The sequence below is a fragment of the Strix aluco genome, chromosome 11 (genome assembly GCF_031877795.1).
Source record: "Strix aluco isolate bStrAlu1 chromosome 11, bStrAlu1.hap1, whole genome shotgun sequence".
Lineage (NCBI taxonomy): Eukaryota > Metazoa > Chordata > Aves > Strigiformes > Strigidae > Strix > Strix aluco.
Window position 1 is genome coordinate 6,356,561 of NC_133941.1, and position 20,090 is coordinate 6,376,650.

Genomic DNA, 20,090 nt, shown 5'->3' on the forward strand with positions numbered 1-20,090 from the left:
TACAAGCCAGGAATTTCCCTCCAAAATGATTGCTCATCCCAGACTAAATTTTTGCTACTGCTGCTCCTGGCTCAGGCTTGGCAGGTGGCTGGATAAATTGATAATATGCTGCACAATCTGACAAGGAGCTTTATCAATCAAAACAAGCCCTGCTGTTCAGCTCAACAGGAAAGTTCAATCACTCTTCTCTAGTGAAATCAGTCTACATGTAATGCTTTCATCCCAAGATAATGTTAGACTGCAGATTTGGATCTGTTCTCACTGCTCCAGGGCTATTTATATCTTTGTACCTTGAGGGTTTACTAATTAGCAGCCTTCTTCCACACCCTTTGATATCATTAAAGTAATCTCAGTGTAAGCAACTACTTTCTGATGGTATCTCTGAGGGAGTGGAGAACAGCTGGAATCATTCGAAATATGATAGTTTGAGCAGTTCTCCAAGAGCAGTGACTGAAAGATGGCAATAGTTTTGCCTACGCAAGCAAAGCCAACAAAGCACCCTGACTTCTTCAGGATGCCTGTGGTTGATGGGATATGAAAGATGTTTGCTCTCAGCTGAGTCCAGAATCAGTAGATAGCAGGGAGTTAGTCTGGGCTTTTCCTAGTCATTGCAAACATCATATTATCAGGCAAGCACTTTTCAATCATTTTTTGTTCCCCTTCTTGCCCACCCCTTCATTTGCTTTGTCTTGTTCAGCATGTGGGGTCCTACACAGTCAAAAGACCCTCAGCATATTGGGGGCAAAGTAACAACAAAACCAAGACCCGACTATGAGGGCTCTGTGAGGATGCCAAGAAAGCAGCTGAGAGCTCAGTACTGCCTGTCTGGAATTACTCAGTGTTTGCCACACTTTGCAAAGCCCCCGGTGCCCTGTTTCTCACACAAGAAAGCTGGGCTAACTTGTTTGGAAGATTAATTTAACACTGCTTAAATCTCTTCTCAGGTAGTTTCTAATAACACGGTGAGTGAGGTTTATGTAAACCATAATTGCTTGCATTTTTTTTCCACGTTACTCGCTTCGCTGCTCCACAACACGAGCCAATTTAAAGGCCTATCATTAACTTAGCAACTCATTCTACAAAGTTCAAAACTGAAGATGGGAAAAAGTTTTCTCCGTGTTAAAAATGCACTTCAGACCAGAGAAACTCTGACGTGATCCGATGGCAGCTCCTGCTCAAAAGATGAGCCCTCGTAGGAAAACATGCAGTTTCCAACAGCCACTTTGATACCTGCCATTAATTGCCTGCTCACGCTTGCATGGTCTCATAGCAGCCTCCTGCCCTTTGCTCCTTTTTGTTCTTGTTCCTGTTAGAGCACTTCCTTTTGTTGCCAGTCTCTTGCTCCCCTTCAGGACCATTTTAGAGAGATAATAAAATCCTTGTGCAGATAGAGCCAGATACAAACGTCTATGTGAGTGTATTTATGTTTATAGCATGAAGCCAGAGAACAGGCTGTCCTGGGTTCTGGTTTCCAACTGCGGCATAAATCCATCAGCGAATGCTACAACCCCAGAGAAGAAAGCAGAAATGTACCAGCAGACACTGCAGGACATCCACCAGAGCCACATCTCAGAGGAGTCCCTATCTCTTAATTCTCCAGAAGTGTGAAAGATGGAGGCTTTCACCCCAAACTAAATGAGCTGTCATTTCATTTCGTTGGTGGGGACTGCAGAAAGGCAGCAAGGAGACAATATCAGGTAAGGAGCATTAAATGCTTGGTTACATGCTTGAGAGCTTCCTCAGCCAAGGAAGCACTGGGGCACCTCGGAGCTCTGTCTTGGGCCTTGTCCTGTGTTTGCTGCCCCTTAACCAGCTGCACAGCTGGCATTACTTGGACTCCATCTTCTGGTCTCCCTTCCTTAAATCAGCTGTTAATTGAATAGTATCATCCTCTCTCAGTCACTCAGAGAGAAGCATCTAATCAATGAACATAGAACAAACTTTCCTTTGCCAAGCTTGATGTACATTATTACATTTACTGAACTACATCCCTATCTCAGATTGATAACAATCTCCTTCACGAGATAGCAGTCTCCAAAGGGGATCCTGGCACAGGTGGCTTCTCAGAACAAAGGAAAAGACATAGTAATGTTTTTTTTTCTTTTTTCCATTGAATGTTTTGTATGCAGGGCCATGCTAAGTGCAGACCAGATGACAAGCTAAGAGAATCATTTTGGCTGATGCAGGAGTCCACCTTTGTTCTGGTGGAAATAGATGACAGCAACATGTGCAAGAAAGCCTGGCTGAACTGAAGCCTTAATGTGAGACATTCACATCTCAATAGACTTTGAGACAAATGGCCTTTTCTTGTCTTCCATATGGTTTTGCTTTCCATATAGTAAGTGAATCATAACACTGACTGAAGGAGAGGAGCTATCCGACTGTGCTTACTGTGCTGAGCTGCGAGAGGAGAGGAAAACTTGGAGGGCAGAGAGAGACCATCTCTGGAGAAGCCATTGTGCTGATGGGGAATGACAAGATGAAAATGATCCAAGAAGTAATGAGCAGCACAGGAGGCTGAATAGAGCTGACCCAACAGTTAGGGTGAAAGGCAGTTAATCCGGATGAGAGGTGACCAGCTCGCCAGCATTCTTCACTCTCTTAACTAGGTTTGCACCAAACACCCTCACTAGTCAGTGTACTTCAGGCCAAGCACAAGGTTAAGCATGTAGTTGGCTCTGGGTCTTTGACAAATGGTTTAGGGGAGGTTATCTAGTCACCACTGACATCAGTTGGAGTTTTGCTGAGGATGTCGCTGAGACCATGATCTCAGTGATGCTCTTGAGAAGAGGTAGAAACAAAGCCTGAATGGGGTCCACTCCAGCATTATGCTTATACTACTAAAACTGCACTCACAGAGTAATTTAGGAGCTGCAAACACAATCTTTCACCCTAGAAATATTTTATACCTTAACACATTAGTTGTCAAGGTTAAAGAGATATGAAATACATATTAAAAGCCAAAGCAAATGGACTCAATGAGAGGGCAGATCCATGCTTCAAGAAGTCTTTGGTTTTATAAACCAATTTAGCCCAGGTCTATTAAGAGCTTTTCCTGGTGAAAGAGTGAGAGTATTTTCTCTGCTATAATCATATCAGCCTGTATTCTGGGTTAATGGAGATGAATATTACTGCCAGATTTTGTTCTTTCCCTGCATGTAATCTAATGCCAGATGGTTCTGAATGGGTATTAAATCCCCCATGTGCATGACCTCCCTGAGGTTTTTATCATTAGAACCTTAAAATAATTCAAGGAAAGCTTTCCCAAAGCCTGATCATAAACCTCCTAATGAGGGACTGAAGTCACAAAGAAAATCCTCTTGTTAATTCCTGTTTGGTGTTTTTCCCCCCTTTATGACAAATACGCAAGAATTCACAGTAACAGGGATGCTTTTAAACTGTTTCAGTGGAAAACACATAAAAAATGAGCATTCAGGTTAACAGTTCAGGTTCCCAGCAGGGTCTGGAGATGTAGAAACTGATCAGCCATCTTCAGCCTCTAATACAGGGCCGGGTAATGTCACCATACCTCAAGGCAAGTAGAAGTTACTGTCAGTAAGTGACTGTTTTATTCACAGTGTAACGTAACACCTAGTGTCAGAATAAATATGATCCAGTGTCAGAGGAGTGGCTGAAATGAGACCTTATCTACACAAAAGCACAAGGACTTACATGAACACCATCTTTATGCTAACTGGAGTTCAGCATCAACAACTAAATTCTCAAAGGTTTTCCTAAGAATTTTCTGCCCCTTATTTGCACAGACTAGAGGGTACATTTTAATGATTTTATATTTGGTTTTCTACTTGCTGTTTACTGCATTGCACCATGCCTTACTTGCTGCCTGTTACTTGAGTATATAAGACAAAATTGTTCATAGCCTCATGGGTTTTCTGTACTTCTCATTATTGGGTCATCCAAAAGCAACATAAGTATTCCTGCAGCTAAATCACATGTTGTGAGACTAGGGAGGGGTGAGAAATAACCAGAATAAAGTAAAGAAGTTTTACTAGTTTTGGGGTATCCAAACTACACAGAAAACTTGTTTCTCAGAGACCTTTACACTATGCAGGCAAAACTCAACTCTCATTAACATCTATTGCAACTGGGAATATGTAATGTGTGCAAAAACCAGTCCTTGACCAAAACCACAGAAGTAGTCATCTTGAAAGAGTTTAGTTCGGGTAACAGAGGAAACTAAATCCAGTTCATCAGGAAGGCATTCAAATACATGAGACCTTAATCATGGGACCACCCTGCCCTGCCCTGAAGTCCCAGACTCACCTCCCATCATATAGGAAGAAGAATCTGACAGATAACATCCTTCTTCCAAGATCTGGCACTAGACCACAGCCACCCAGGGTGGCAGGAGACCTATAGAAATAAATAAGAAAAAAAAAAAAAAAGACAAAGCCTGCCATAATACCCAGCAGTACCCTATCACGTCACCAAGGATTTATCCTTGTGCAACACATGATTTCCACAAACCGGAGTCACTCTCTCACACTTAGCATCCTACCTGCAGCCACACAGACAACACACATACAGACATCTGCCCCATATAGCAGCAGAAAAGCAGATGGCCTCTAGAAAGGTTAAGGAGAGACAGGAGAGTTCAGCTCAGAGCTGAACCAGGAGCACTGAGCTCCAACCAGGCATTGGAGAAGACAACATCCTGATAGGCAACAAGTCAGTTCATTAAACCTGTGAATGCAAGTCTACATCTTCTTACCTGTAACCCCAAATGTCCTGCCTTCACCCCTTATCTAACCTTGTCTTCTCCACCCTAACTCCAACCCTGCCTCATAGTCACTGTTCCTGTCCTTGTGGATCTCTACACCCTATCCCCAACTATCTCTCCTGTTTACTGATCACTTTATTTATCTCCACACTTTTCTTATCAGCCTCGTCAGCAGCTCGTTAGCTCCCAGCAGCTCCCTGACTCCCCTACTCCAACCTAATCCCCTTTTACCTTGCTCTGCTCCCTGCCCACCCAATCCTCATTCTTCCTCTGCCCACTGCCTTCCTTGTTTATCTCCACTGAGGACAACCTGATGCCAGTCATCCCCACCCCAAGCTATTATCAGACCTGGAGGAGGTATTTGGACAAGTAAATCATTTACATGGTAGAATACTGGCAAAGGCTTAGGGGCAAAGCCCTTTCTGAAATTGGAAAACATCAGAACTGGAAATGGAGCACAACCAAACTCAGCGACAGATTATGGTACTTTCCCTCATCACCACTTTGGGTCATTTTCCTTCCAAGCACCCCGGTCATGCCCCAGCAGTAGTATGGGCTGCTCAGGGCCAGCACAGAAAAGGCAAAACTGGGTATGTAAGAACATAATGGCACTGCGCTGAGTTTTTCATCCTGCAGCCAATAAAATCTTGCCCTGAGTTTTAGTGTTTTACAGCCTCATGCAAGTTATTTCTTATCCTAGGCCAAAAAAAAATGAGTTGATGGTTTCTGTCCATTCCTTAGATACCACATTTAAAATGAACGAAGGAGCAATGCTGCCACCAGCCCTCACCAGAGAGGCACCTGACGGGGCAGGGAGGACAGGCTGCTTTTTCTGGGTAAAGCCGGTGCTGGGTTGGGGTATGGGCTGTGGGGCCTTGGGATGCTCCGTCTCTGGGGATAAGGAGTATTTCTGGCATGTCGGCCTGGCACCTCCACTGCGCCGAGTGCAAGGAGGGGGGCAGCGGGGGCGAGCAGGCTTTGCTCCGCAGCGCTTTCGAGACAAAGCGATTTTACTAAAAAAGGAACTTGGAGCACTTCATTCCGATGAGGGCTGCAGAGGCCGTGATGGATCTGTCTGCATCCCAGCTGCAGTCCCTGGTGCCCGGGAGGAGGAGGAGGAGGAGGCAGCAGGAGGAAAATGGCAACAGGCACCCTGCTCCACAATAGAGGCTCGGCAGCCTCCGGGGGGCTTGGGGCCAGCCACAAGCGACCCTGGGGATGTCGGGCAGCCCACGGCAGGGTCAGGAGAAGAAAATGTGAGGCTAAACCCAGGGTTTGGGGGCCTGCTGAGGAGCAAGAGGCAACTGTGGGAAACTTCTTCCTCTGCTTTGCTCCCCTTTCCCCTCTCGCTGCTGATTGCCACTGTACGTTCTTGGGGGAATGAACCCTCTCTTGCTATGCATCTGCAACTCACCCACACCCAGGATCCCCCGGTACGAGGGTACTGCCATGGGTAACAGCACTCAAAAATAAAGTTCTGGCTACATGGAAAATATTAGCAAATTATAACATTTCCCTTTATAGCTGTGCTGCAGACAGCGTTTCCAGATCGCTGTAAAGCATGCTTTCTTTTTCTTTCCATCCCTCAGTGCAACTTGACAAGTTTTGTGCTTTTTTTCTTAATATGCAGGTTTATTTTATGTCACTGAGCACTGGCAAGGACAGAGGGACTTTTAAATTGCAGTAATCTGAATTCTAGAAATAATAAGCTACAAAGGTCCATGATTAAATGCGGAGCGCGCGATATCTGCAAAAACAAGTACTCTGTGTTCTTTAACAGATCGTTTGGATAATAGCGACATAACCTGAGTACCCGGTCGTGGTCCAATTTAATCAGCAAACATGCCTCTGGAGCAGAACCATCTAACTTAGGAAAAGAAACAGAAGTACAGTCACCACCAGTAGGAGAAATTAATGCATTCCACTTAGACAAAGATTAATTATTATGAATCACTCCAAAAATACATTTGCCCCAAGTGGGAGTACATGTTCTTCTATTCATCAAGTTGCTTTCAAATAATCATTAAACATCTTAAAACAGAAGACAATTTTGTTCACTCAAAATAAACACTACTAAAAGTTACAAAATGAGGACCACCTTTTTTTTTAACGTCTGGAGCATTTTGACCAAGAGTAGTTGCCTGAAAGTGGGACAGGCAGAACATCTGCTAGAAGAAACGTGTACAGATGCAGAGGATTCTGCTAATTCCAGTATAATTTTTCATGTTAGTTTTCCTGTCAGTGTTGATTTTTCCATACCATTTTTATCCTAAATTCACCAAATTAAATTTATATTTGCTACTAATTTTGTCCTGTCAAGGGCCTCAGCTGTAGTCTCAATGGCATCTCAAAAGGTCACAAAGCAGATTTAAAGCCCAAAGTCACCACAGTTACACGTTTTGGGGAAAAATGAACATGGTGGTTTCAGGAAGGGCATGAGTACCTGTCTTAGTAAGATCTCCCTTTGCACAGAGGTTCTCCTATTAAAAATGCTTCAGAAGGATGATGATCTTTTTTGTTTTGGTGGGACAAGTATGTGCTGAAACAGACTGGGTTTTTTAAGTGGGCTTGGCTCCCCTGCATCACCAGTCACTTACATTTGATTTTCCATTTGTCTCTGGTAGTCCCTGGTAGACACGTCCTGGTGGCAGTGTTCTGGTAGAGCACTGCTTTAGGTAAGGCAATGTGCAAGAACAAAAACTTAGTCAAAATAAAATTACTTTGTCATTTACAAGGAAAAAAGAAAAAGTGCAAAATTAAAGGACAGAAGGAAGCAACTATGTTACTAACTGGAGAATATTATTTTTTTATTAAATTCATGTATACAGAAAGTTTCTCCTGTGAAACATTCCCTAAATCATCACTCCATACTCATGGCTCAGGACTCCTGGTGGGAGAGGAATGAGAAACTTCTTTCCATTTGCTTTTCAGGGCCAGGGTGAGGCACAAAGCAGGCACATAACATCTATTATTTAATCAGCAGAACCCCAGATGTTGAGGTTGACTTCACAGGACCTTTATCTGGGAGACTAAGAGATGGCCTTCTAGTTACAACATTTTTAGCAGTCTTCCTTTTCTCCAGTATTAAAGACTCTTTTAATTTAAGGCTCAGTCCTCATCCAGTCCAAGCAGTGCTGATAGGCACTGCTTCCACTGACGCTTTTTCCATTACAAAATAATGTTCTACCCAAACATACTTTGTTTGACACCAATAAATCAGGGCAGCTCTTTTAATCATATCCGAGACTGAACTAGGCCAATTTTTTTTAAAGCTTATAAAATTTGGTGACTTTTCAAAGACAACTTTTTCTTTTTTTTTTTTTTTTTTTTTTTTTTAAGTGGCACAGTCCAGCACTCCCTGTTCCTGGCAACAGCTCAGAAGTGCTCTGAGAAATGCATCTCTTGTGGCAGTTCTGACCCAAATGAAATCAAGAAACCTTGGGAATCTCATGGGAGATGGATTTTTGTGAGTTTTCCAATTTAAACAGGTGGAGATAAACCAAGATAAGTGTCTGACACAGATCTGCAACATGTAGAAGGTTCATCTGTAACTAGAAATGTCTGACTTTATTTTTATGGCCTTACCCTTTTCTTGAGATATGCATACAGGCACTTGATTAATGGTGGACGGAGTTATGTAAATGAATGAATGGGGAAAATAGATGTAGTAGAAAGAAGCCTTCATTCTTAACTCTGACAAATGCTAGCTTTCCAAAGGAGAGATTATTTTAATTGGCCAGCTAGTGCCTCAGGATGAGTTTGAAATGACAGGGAAAGGATCTTCAAAAGCCCGGCAATTCTGATGCTTTTCCCAGGCAGCAGCAATGATAAAAAAATATAACATGATGCTTATTTCTGGTACTTAGATATTTCAAATGTGTTGCTTCAAATCAGCTCTTAAGTTCCTCTACCATATTCACATGGCAAAAAAGAAAAATAGGCAACATCTTTATCTTCAGAACAGCTTTCTCAACTCACACCACAGTTTATTTTATGACTCCAATATATTCTGTATTTCTTTTACTCCATTTCTTCATTACCACCTCAATATTAGCAAGTGTTGCTAAGTAACATTCTACAGGCCCCTATAATTTTGCTACATGACTGCACTATAACCACACGTTAATACTTCACAAAGGCAGCAACTATCAGCAATAACCACTATATTACTTTAAGGGAAGCCACGGTACTTTCTCATTGTGGCTGTATATGCTTCGAAATTGCACCAGTCACCAGGGTAATTCACCACTGCTGGAGGCTGAGATGAATAAATTCCCTGGTGGATTTACCGAAATATTGACGCTTCTCTCATGTAATGGATGTGTGCAATGAGTTTAGCTGCGACTCATTTCCCTTGCATATTAAACAGCGAGTGCATTGGTTCGTGCTGCCACTGGCTGAATATTTTTGCTGTGGGCATTACGTGTTCGCTGTAGTCGCTGTACGGGCAGTATTGGGAGGGCACCTGCTGAGTCAGCAGTGCGGCACCGAGCCAGTCATCGGTCGGCTGGGTCATGGGGAGCGATGTGACAGCAGGATGACTGGGACATGGTGGAGATCTCTGGTCAGCCATAGGGGCTCCTGTAAACAGGTTCTCCATGTATGATGCCAAGGTGTCACTGCACAGAGCATCTAGGAGGATGATGATCTTGGGAGGCTTGGCCCCTCGGTGTTTTGGTTGTATGTCGGTTCCTTGGGTGTAGATGGAAGATGTTGGTAAGGACAAGTCCTGGAGAAGGTCACCTACAGAAACTTGATATCCTAGAAGGTTCAACAGCAATAGGAAGCCACTTACTTGAAGACAGGTGGCACAAGAAGACATACACCAAGAAATATTTTAGCTTAACTTCTGCCTGAAATGATTCACTGGTCTTAACCAGCAAGGACAGAATGAAAATCCACGTCTCAAGAGTTGATGGTGATGTTGGAGTGGGATAAAGCAAGGCACTTATGAACCTGGTCTCAACACACACAGAGTTCAGAGGGAGTTTTCTGCCTGCATAAAATTTGAGAAGTCAGACATATAATTACTGTGAAAAAAAGAATCATTTTTCATCCTTTTCATTCTGTGGTAAAAGAAATTAAAGGAAAAACAAATACCTTTAATAATTTCAAAATGTTGCACTTTGTCATCAATCTCAATTTGCCATAACAAGCCTTGCAGGAAGTTCAAAAGCAGCAGTGGGACAAAAATGGGCTTCAGGGACATTGGGCATTTCAGAAACGTGGTTCAAATTGCGCCAGATAACGTCTGTCTCAGCCTTAACGATATTTTAGTATTAAGCCTGTTCTAAAGCGGAAACTGTATGCGTGATGAGCACATGTATATTTATGCACATGCATGCATATACGGAGAGTACACGTGTGCATGCTGCTATATGCATGTTCATACACATGCACAAATGTATCTGATGCCAAAGGGAACAGAGTCCTTCAATAGCTTTATAAAGGTTTAATTTCATATCTAGTGTTTTCCCTGATTTGCTTGGTTGAAGGCCTAGTATTTACGTTTCATTATATAAGGTTTCCTCTCTCAAGAACAGACTGTTTTGCCATGTTCAATAAAGTAATGAAACATAGAATAAATCTTTCTAGTGGAATAACTACATGATACTAAACCCATGTTTTCTCTTATCCTCACCATGTACTTCAGTTTCTTTAAATGTATCTTTGTAGCAAGCAAATTAGCCATAAATTAGTAATGGTGATATTACAGCTGAATTTAATTTTAAAGTCTCTCAGCAAGTTGTTAAGGGTTTCTTGCCTAGGTCACTCCTGAGGAAATTTGAAAACTCTGGTATGATTTATGAATATTGCTGTATTACTAGAATATAAAAGGCTATGGGGAATACAAGCACATAAACCCCTGTTTAATTCCGTTCCAATAAAAATTTCATTTCTTATAGCAAAATAAACATGTAAATCAATGTTTAATGATTCTGTTGTTTTATTACGTAACTAATAATTTGCCTTTAAACATCCAAGCCAAGTAAAATCTGGGACCCTGCTCATTTTTGTTGAAACATAATTAGTTAGCAATTAGACCTATTCTGCAGAGGTTGCTTCCTTGAATGGCATTCATAATGCAATGTAAGAGAAGAATGTCCAGGAACAAAAGACCTGGCTTCTCCTTTCCCCTGTGTACAAATACATTAGCCTTATTATTTGCCAATTTTTCAATGTAAACTTTTTTTTTCTGAAAATTCTGAAATAATTAGTTTCTTAAAATTACTATACTGTCAGTGTTCAATTTCAGAGATGCTGTTACTTTGAGACTTGTTGTACTAGTCACATGGACATATAACTTCTGTTCCTCATCATGTAGCCTATCCCTTTATTTGGGAAATAGTCCCATCAGTACTAATCCCTTTCAGCTAATGAAATGGCAAATGGCTAATAATGAGGAGAAGGGGTTAAAAGAGTTAAAACTTTGGCCATTATTGCCAAATCACAAGCTCATCATAACTCTAGACTTGTATTAGTCACCCTCTGAAGATCCAGCTCTCCTTTAAGACACTAAAGTCCACGGGGCCTGCGTAAGTAGGAACGTGGCAGTATTTTGCAAGATCTGGCTGTTGCTGTCTGTAAGCATCGTGTCCTGTTGGCTTTTGCAATACCATACAATGAAAATGTCCCTCTCACAGGTGAATGAGTAACCTCCTAACTAGTATCATTTCTAATTTATCGTAGGTGCACATACATGAGTTTCTCAGAAATATTGCACACATTTCTTGATCACTGGGAGGCAGTAATCCGCAAGTTTAACTAGGTTTTCTCCTGGACATATTGCTTGACCTTAGGTGAGTCACTTAATCTTTCTTTCTCTTTCTGTTTTGCTGTCTATAAAAGTAGGATAATATTGGCTTACATCACCTGCTGAATAAGGCAATATTCAACACAAATAGCTGATGTGAGATTAATATTTCTAAAGTACTCTGTTGCTGAAAAATGCTGTCAGTCCAAAGTGTATGCTACTATAATTATGGTATAAAATAGAAATCAGGCAGCTAGGCTTATATTTTTGTGCCAGCCTTTATCTCTGCTACCTGACTTCACATGTACATGTCCAATGGAAAAGCATTTGAAAATTAAAGTGTCCTTGAAACTAAACTAGAAACTTTCAACCAATGGGGAATGTCCATCAACACCTGTCTGGGGCTACTACTATTCTTCCATCTGGCTCTGATTTTGTGGTTTCATGTGCTCAAATCCACCATTCTGGCTGGTAAGGGATGAATGGACAGCTTTGGGAAAAGGATTGTGGTAGGTCAGGGTGCAGTGGGGCTTGAAGAGACCGTTCAGGGTTTTGACTCACGATGTCTGCCAAAGCCACACACCTGATGATGGTAGAGCAAGAGGTGACAACTACCCTGTCGACTCTGCACAACCGTCATCCTGTGCTGACAAGGGGACTCAATGATCTGCACTGCAGCCCACTTGCCAATGAATTAAAATACACAACTATTCTGTTTAGCTGGAAATTCCCAGAAAAAGGGTGACTGTCCCATCTTTTTTCCATTCTCAGAGAAAGCATTAATCTGATTTTCAGAGGTGAGCACTACATACCTTATGTCAAAGCCTTGTACAAATCTTAATGCAGCATCTTCTGCCACTGAGCGGGAGGTGCAAGGAGCTTTTTCAGTACTCCTAAGAGAGCAGAAAAATATTTTTTCATTTATACTATGAAGTCTCACAAAGGGCTAAAATTTTAGAATGAATGAGATTGCATTTACACTAAATACCTGCTGTCTTTAATCTCCTCCCTCTCTTCTGTGTCTCTTTAGCTTTAACTTTCCTCCATCTGGAAAATGCCCTGAACATTTTGGGCACTATCAGGAACAAGAAACAGCCCATGTGTCATTCAGTCACAGCTGGTCCAAGGCATTTCTGAAAAATAAGTCATTTTGTTCTCACTTTTGGGCACAAAGTGGGTGAAGCAGGCACGCTTTTTTTTTTCCCCTTCCCAACTCCACATTTCCCCAGGGAATTCCTCCAGATTTCTCATCATCCACTCAAGCAATGTCATGGTGCAGCTGTACTGCGTTATACCAACCAAACACGTGTCCCCACTGCCCTCCAGGTTTGTACACCTTTGAGTAGAGGGCAGCATTACACAGCTGCTTTGACTAAAGTGTCGGTCAATTTGATTGGGTGCATGTGGATGAAAAAACATAGGCTGTTAACTTTCTATAAAATGAACAAGAAAAAAAAAAAAAAAAAAAAACCAAATCAACAGCCTGGAGATAAAAAGCTCTAAAGTTCCAGAAAATGTCAACTCTGAGAAATGTGGTGGGTGTAAAACCCACAAATTAAGCTTTACATTTATATACAGCATCTACGTTTGTTCTGAACAATGCTCAATGGTGAGAGCTGGGAACGCTGTGAGCACTGCCTCCCACTGCGGACATGCCTCCCATTCCCGGGGCTGGGCAGGAGCCACCCCTTCCCATGGATGTCCTTTCCCACGGACATCCCCACAAAGCCACTGTCTGTTCTGTGCAGTACCAGGAGGAGTTTTACTTCCTCTTTGGAAAGCCCTTTCCAGCAGGATGGAAGTGGTCCTGGCTCCAATAGCTGGCATGACATCTCTGAGCAGTGTATGAACAGGTACCAGACCAGGTCATTGGATATGGTGCTACCTTTTGCACTGCAGAAATTTGTGGGGAGATGTGGAAGCCACTGCCTTGCTCCAGATCTAGCCGAGGATTGAGGTTGGCTCATTAGCCTCAGCCCAGAGTACACAGGATTCACCGAACACAAGGGGTGAGACAATAATTAATCCTTGTTTCCCATAATAAGTCAGGAGAGGAGGGAAAATGTCAGCTATGTTGCTAATATTTGCATAATACCATTCATTAAATACCCACTCAAATTTGACTTAATTTCCAGATTAAAAAATAAATCAAATTAAAGATTTTTCAGCAAGCCCTTCTCCAACATTTGACCAACATTGGGTTTTTTTTTTCCCAAGCAAAAAGACTCTTTTGACAAGCTTAAGGAACAAAATACAAAATCTGTTTAGCATGAGCATCCTCAGCTTTGCAAAATCTCTGTAGCAGCTGAAGATATTACAGAGGTTATAATACACACAGTGCTTTAGGGAGGAGAAAGTGCTTTTGAACAGGCTGTATTTTAATACATAGTCAAAGCAGTAGAAACTATTTTAAAAGAAAGTCTTTATAAATATTTGGCTTTATGCAATTATGCATTGAATCAGGGAGTAGAAATGAAAATTATTATATAAACCTACTTTTTCTATGTCCTATGCTGTTTTGGAAGTTAATCTGGGTGCTATTTTATCTTGCAGAGATAACAACAATGTATTAGGACTTAAAATCTTCAATCCTTTCAGAAGACATTATAAAACCCACATCACGGTATCTGTGAAAACTGAATGCTTGCCTGCCTTCATGACTTTCTCAGAGGCTGCATGGCAAGTGTGCTTAAATCTTTCAACTGAAATTCAAGCAGTTAGAAGGAACTACTGAATTGCTGGCAACATGAGCTAATGTTGAACTAATATGAACTTCATGCAAATTTTTGCATTTGCCAGAATTGCAGAATTGGGGCGAACTTGTAGTAACAGGCTTGTCGGAGACCTGCCAGGGGAGTCTCTCTGGCAGGCTGTGAGCTGCAGCTGGAGCTGTCTTTTCTTGAGTTTGCTCTGAAGTTAGGACACGCTTGCGCAGCTCAGCTATAAACTTTCAGCTGGAGAGGAGACAGAGAGGAACCCAACAGCCCTGGAAGCAGCTGAATGTCAGGATAATCCCAGAGCAAAGTCAAACCTTTGGTGAAACTGCAAAAGTAAAAATTTCATTGAGGCCCAGACTGGGTCTAAGCCCATCTCATCTGTGCTGAGGAAGTTGTGGACTCAGGAGAGATAAAAGTATGCAGTTTGCTCCTTTTAATGACTGTCTGGGCTACCCATAGCCAGGCGTCTCCACCCCTGGATGAGAAGACCCACCACCTCCTTGGAGCCACACACATGGAGCTCAGCTCCCACCAGACAGCAGTTCAGTCCATCCCTCCTTCACTGTCTACTTGACCACTGTCACAGCAGTAAGGCAAGTTTTACAGAGAGAAATGACACCTTAAACTCTTTAAAGACTAAAGAAAAGCCCAACTGGAAAAGCTTTATCAGCTACACAACTGAGTCCAACACAGCACATTGCAACGCTCACAAACTTTGTCTCAGCAAAGACAGTATTTGGGTTTGTCCTGTTTTCAGCTCTCCCAAGTAAGGAAGCTTTGTTGTTCCCTTAAGAAAGCTCTTCCCAGTTCATTGTCAGGGAAGATTTCCCTGATATTTTGCCAAGAGTTGGATAACAAATGACCAATGAAACAAATAACCAGATCAGGCCAGAAAGAAGAGAGGAAACATTTAAAAGGAGGAAAGGGACAAATGAGTCTTCAGAGAATATGAGCTGCAGAGAATGCGCTGAGTTTGTGTCTGGTACATTTTGCTTAAATTCCAGTAATTCATGCCCTGTATGATTTCTAGAAACAGATAGGTCAAACATTTATAAAAAAACCACACCAATGGAGCTATTGCAGCCAATGAAAATGTGGATCCAAGATCAGTGGGGGAAAAAGACAAGTTTTCTAAGTTTTGACAGTCAAAAACATTTTCAGTGGGCCAATATATAGAATTTTCCCCTTCTAACTTGGGCTGAAAAAAGCAAATAGGATCATTTCTTCTGTCCCTGACCTTTCTGTCCAGAGGATTCCCTCCACCACTGCTACCCTGCACTGGATGGTCCACAGACCTCAGCCAGCATCTTTAGGTCAAGGTCCGTATTTCCTTTAGGAGATGAACAATGTTGAGTGCATGGACAGAGCTAGCCAAATCTCCAAAGACAAAGTCACCCAGCAGATGCTCTGAAGGCAGCAAGCCTTTCAGCGTGCCTACCGCGAGGTCTCCCAGGCGACGAAGCCATCGTGGATGTCAGGGACTCTGAGAGAGACAGCAAGGGTATTGCTGGCAGAGGCCAGACAGTCCAGACTTGACACTGGAGAGAACTTTGGAGGAGTTAAGAAATAGAAACTCTAGTAGGAGAGAGGGGTAAAAAGATAAAAAGAAAATGATGAAAAAGAGAATGACAAAAAAACCCTATGCTGTGTAAAATTTGCATATGAATAATAATAAAACAGTTACAAAAAACATTATGAATGAGCAGTAGCGACTTATTAGCAGCATCTTCCTAGGACCATTTCCCACATCTGTGTTTTCCATTAAGACTGAGTAACAGCCTCTGGAGCACACACTGTTCTGTGTGCATCTACCCAGTGACTGTGAAAACAAAACTGTCTGTTACACAAATATTGGGAAATAATTCTCTAGATAAGCTGTGCATGTATTCACAAGTAAAATATGCAGCCATACCAGTCTGCGCACACAAAACACCCAATTTGTACGTGCAAAGTAGGAGCTCGAGGCAGGTCAGTACTTCAGAGGAGACCAAGCACTGAACTGGCAACACCATTGGAACTGTCACTGCGAAACGACAGCGTAACAGCAGCCACATCTTCATTTCTGCTGGAGCTGGTTTCACCAACCTTCCTCAAGTCCCTCATCCATGAATCCAGAATATAACTCAGACAAGAACGCTCTTATTCTGACCAATGCATCATTCAGGGAAGCTCAGGTGTTACTAAGCCCTATAAACTATCACATTTCTACTCCCTTCTCACAAAAGTCACCTAGAAGGTTAAAAGCTGTATCAGTAGCAGAGAGGTATTTCCCCAATAAAGTTTTCATGTGATAGACATTTTTGTTGCAAGTTTGGTGCAAAGGGAAAGCCTCAATCTCACACATACAAATGGAAACTTTAGATCCTAAAAGCCAGCTGATTACCAGTGGTATTCTTTTACAGCACAAGCTGACAGTAAAGAATGGCAAAATTTCTAGTTGTTGCAAACAGGCATTATAGCTTATTAAACCAGTTCACTGTTACCTCAGCAGTTCTCTGTTTCTGTACAGTGATTTTTATTTTCCTGAGTTAACAATATCCATATCAACGTGATGGGTGTGGTTCAGATCAAGAACGTGTGCTGCTAGCTGGAAAATTGCATTTGACCTCTGATTTTCCTTATCTCTTTTCAGGGTTTGCTCTCTCTTAAGTTTAAAGATACACTCATTAAAGAAATTATTTCCTTTCTTTGGAGGCTGAATCAAAAGCCACTAAAATCAGTGAGTCTTTCCGTTAATTTAGCGAGGCTTCACATTAGACTTTCAATTAGAAACAGTAAGTGTAGAAGTATAAAGACACTAAAGATAAAGGAGAGGGGAGCAGGAGGTGCAAATGTTTCACGAACATTTACAAACCTCTAAGGTTTCATTTGGCTTTATGTTAAGTTTAGGTCAAAGGTTTGGGTCAGCTTTTGTTCTCCTCAGTCCCCATTTGCTCTGATCTTCTTTTCCAGAGGGGGAATCTTGACAGATGCACTGTGAAAAGGGAAAAATTGGTCTGAAAAGCTGGACTCAAGACCTGCTAGAAGCAGAATGATGAGGCAACCACTTTGCAGTTTGTTTTCATGTCACAGAGATTGCAATTCACTCAGATAAAGTAGTGTAACATTTGAGTGAAGCCTGCAGATATTATAGGGAAATGTAATTAGAGGTCCACATTATAATTAACGTTCTTGCTTGGCATCTCCTGCAACTCGCCTCAATGGTGACAAAGAGCAAAAGCTAAGTTTTAGGAGAGTGCCATGCCCTGACACAGAAGCATTGTCTGGGTTCACCACTTGTAAAACTCTTCACTTGAGGACAGTATTTTGTTGACCAATGAAAAACACAAAGTCTCCCACAGGGAGATGGATCACTTTTCCTCCAAAAGTTGCACCGCTCTGGGATGGCAAAACTGCCATCCTCACCAGCCTTTGCTTTGCGTTGACAGAAGGTTGAGGCAGTGAGAAGAGGATTTTGGCACTCATGATACAGAGATGCAAATAAGGCAACTCCATAAGGAGAGATAGTATCTTCAGGTTAATTTATTATTGTTTTTTTAATTTCTAGGTGATATAGCAGGAAAATCAGAGCAGCTTCCTGGCATGTCTTCCAACTAACTTAAAAGGTAAGTACAAGTTGAAAACAATTACTGAATTTAACTGAATTATGTTAATCAGTTGGACAATTGGGGGGTGGGGGGGAGGCAAAGAAAGGGTGGCTGGTGCCTGGAGAGAAAAGAAGGATGTTAGCAAGCAGAGGTGATAAAATCACTAGCCCTGGGGGACAGCGGGAGAAACAGGCAGCTCTCAGCCGGGAAGCAGTAAATGCACACTCACAAGGAAATGCTATTTGCTTCATCCCCAGCTCACTGCTTCTGCCTTACGTCCCCATCCATCCCCACCTCAACCACACCAGCAAGTGTTCACAAGGCCAGTCTCTAACCCAGACCACTGAGAGCTGGGTGAACACTAGAACCTTCTGCACGGCTTGGATGCAGGCTTCCTGGATGGCACGTTACACGTGCTTTGGCTCAGACTCATCCTGTTAAATTTGGGCACTTAACCCCAGACTAAGTCCCTAATTCCCTTAAAATCCCTCTCCAGTGAGCAAAGGGAGGTGGGCACCCCTGGGGGCAATCCCTGCTGCTGGAGACATCATTTTTCTCACCACTGTCTGTAGAGGGACTCTGGGTCTGGTCACCCTGCTCAGCCCAGCCCTGTGCAGGACGGGTCTGGTCTCGCAACCTCTGCTCCGATGCTTTCCCATCTCCACATGGGGATAGGGACAGCAATGTGGTCACAGAAGAACAGAGACAAAAATAGGTTTCTGACCTACTTCTTGGCAGTAGGCAGCAGTGAGAGTGGCTGTTGGAGCTGAGGGTGAGTAGGTCATAACTACGCAAACGGGTTGGTGAGCGGGGAATGACATTGCTTCTCCAAGCTGACTTTTCCAACTTTCCTGTTTAAGCCTTTTCTCCCTCTTTTTCTCAATCCTTGACACACAGACCTGGATGTTTTTCTCCCTTTTCTGTTGATGTCACATTTTCTTCTGTGTTTATGTGAAACAACATTATTTGCCATGGTTTTGAAATCAGCTCAGGACATAGTTGCTGTCTCGCAACATCTATTTTGGAAACAGCATTTAGGAAACATTTTCAGCCATGAATATTTGACAATTATTATATTCATGGCACTTTCAACTATGAGATTTTTTGCATCTCAAGGAAATTGTACTGTAATACTGTGATGCTTTATATTAATTGCTTCCCTTTCTGATTTAAATTTAGACATACTGTGGATTTATATTACTACTTTTCATCAATAGCAAGTACTTTCCATGCTAGCAGGCTATCAGTGATATCTACAATGAACACAAAACACCTATTCCTTGAAGGAGTTTTCTCTAGATAACTTTTTATTTTTTTATTTCTAGACTATGTTTTTAATTATCAATATTCTCTAGTGGTTTATCTTCTGCAGAAACTTCTAATATCTCTAGGACATGTTCTTTTCAGACGCCTAAATTATTTCTTTGTGGAGGCTAAACTGGCTACATGGGACAGGCAGCCCTAAATACCTGACAGCTTTTAGTCTTGTTTTGTCCCGTGGGATGGTTTATACCAGCCTGGCTGAAGCCCTGCTCTGAGCAAAGGGACCGGATGCTGTACGCTGCACACATCCAAGCAGTCCCATTGTAATCAATTAGTAAGATGAGATAATTTCAAAGAAAATATTTCCTTTGTCCCATACAAATAACATTTGCATTACTCATTTCATTTGGATAAACAGCAAAACCTAAGCTTACTCTTAATAAAAAGTGTATGGTCTTAAAGCAAACACTGAGAAAAGTAAAGATGATGGAAATTTTCTTTCTAGGAAGGGGTGCAACAGAGCTAGTGGGGAGTTTTATCTTTGGGTCACAGATACTTAGGGCCAACCAGGGAACTCTCTTTGAAAAAATTAAAAGTCCCCTGAGAAAAATAGCATGTTACCCCTCCTTACTGACTCCAAAAGAAGACAAATGACTGCAATTTTATGCGACATGTTCCGTTTGGTCCCGGTTCATGCCTGGGAAGGTGTGTTTCCCTCAGAGCGAGCCCATTGCTGCCACATCCTCCCATCTTGGTTTAGCTAAACCCCAAGAGTTTTCTCTCTGTTGTGTTGCCAGGATGCTCCTTACACCCCTTCTGTAAACAAACAGGACAGGTCTCAGCAAACTCGGCAAGATACTTTAAGCTCCATTTGCACAGAGCAATCTCTTTCCATTACAGGAAATGAGAGAAAGAGGAATTAACACTCCTTTTGGTTGAGAACCACAATTCTTGGTCATCCTATAGACATAGCTGTTTAGGGTAATCTCAAAAGACCCCGGTATATCCTCAAAACAGTTTCTGAGCTT

The 20,090-nt window shown here is 42.1% G+C and overlaps 1 long non-coding RNA gene across 1 annotated transcript in view; it reads right to left on the reverse strand.

The window, feature by feature from the left end:
- Positions 1 to 6,344: 6,344 nt before the first annotated feature.
- The window catches only part of LOC141928154 (uncharacterized), a 70,617-nt gene continuing 56,871 nt past the window's right edge, over positions 6,345 to 20,090 (reverse strand). The window contains exons 3-5 of the long non-coding RNA XR_012624679.1: positions 12,484 to 12,628; positions 12,308 to 12,388; positions 6,345 to 9,737 (exon numbers count right to left, since the gene is read on the reverse strand). This is a non-coding gene — a long non-coding RNA (uncharacterized LOC141928154). The remainder of the gene's footprint in view (positions 9,738 to 12,307; positions 12,389 to 12,483; positions 12,629 to 20,090) is intronic.